General features: G+C 40.0%; 1 protein-coding gene across 1 annotated transcript in view; it reads left to right on the top strand.

Moving 5' to 3' along the window:
- Positions 1-593, top strand: part of LOC107589012 (seizure 6-like protein) — a 39,063-nt gene that overhangs the window by 24,496 nt on the left and 13,974 nt on the right. The gene's annotated exons all lie outside the window — the stretch shown is intronic.

Genomic DNA, 593 nt, shown 5'->3' with positions numbered 1-593 from the left:
CCCTTTAAAAGAATCACATTTTGTTGCTTTGCAGCCTGAAATGAAGACGGACACAGTTTTTGTTTTATCCAGTTGTATTTGCTCAGAGCAACTTATAACATCCAAGTGAAAGATATAACACCAACATGTCAGAAAAAACAAAACAATAAAAAAACTGAATCACTGATTTGGAAAAAGGATCGCCCCCTTGTGTCAGTATTTTGATGAACCACCTCTTGCTTTAATCACAGCCTTTAGTCTGTTGGGTTTTGTCTCTACTATCTTTGCACATCTAGACTTTGCTATATTTACCCACTCTTCTTTACAGAACTGCTCAAGTTCAGTTCAATTTGATGGGGACTGTTTGTGGACTGCAGTCTTCAAGTCATTCCACAGATTTTCAGTGTGGTTTAAGTCTGGGCTCTGACTAGGCCATGCAAGAACATTCACCTTTTTCTCCTTCAGCCACTGTGTGCTCAGTTTTGGTGTGTGCTTTGGCTCATCGTCATGTTGGAAGGTAAAGCTTCTTCCCATTGACAACTTTCTGAAAGAGGGCAGCAGATTTTCCTCAAGAATTTGACGGTATTTTGCCCCATCCATTTTTCCTTCTATCC

The sequence above is a fragment of the Sinocyclocheilus grahami genome, unplaced genomic scaffold (genome assembly GCF_001515645.1).
Source record: "Sinocyclocheilus grahami isolate Dianchi unplaced genomic scaffold, SAMN03320097.WGS_v1.1 scaffold110.1, whole genome shotgun sequence".
Classification (NCBI taxonomy): Eukaryota; Metazoa; Chordata; class Actinopteri; order Cypriniformes; family Cyprinidae; genus Sinocyclocheilus; species Sinocyclocheilus grahami.
This window is presented reverse-complemented; position numbering and strand designations above follow the sequence as displayed.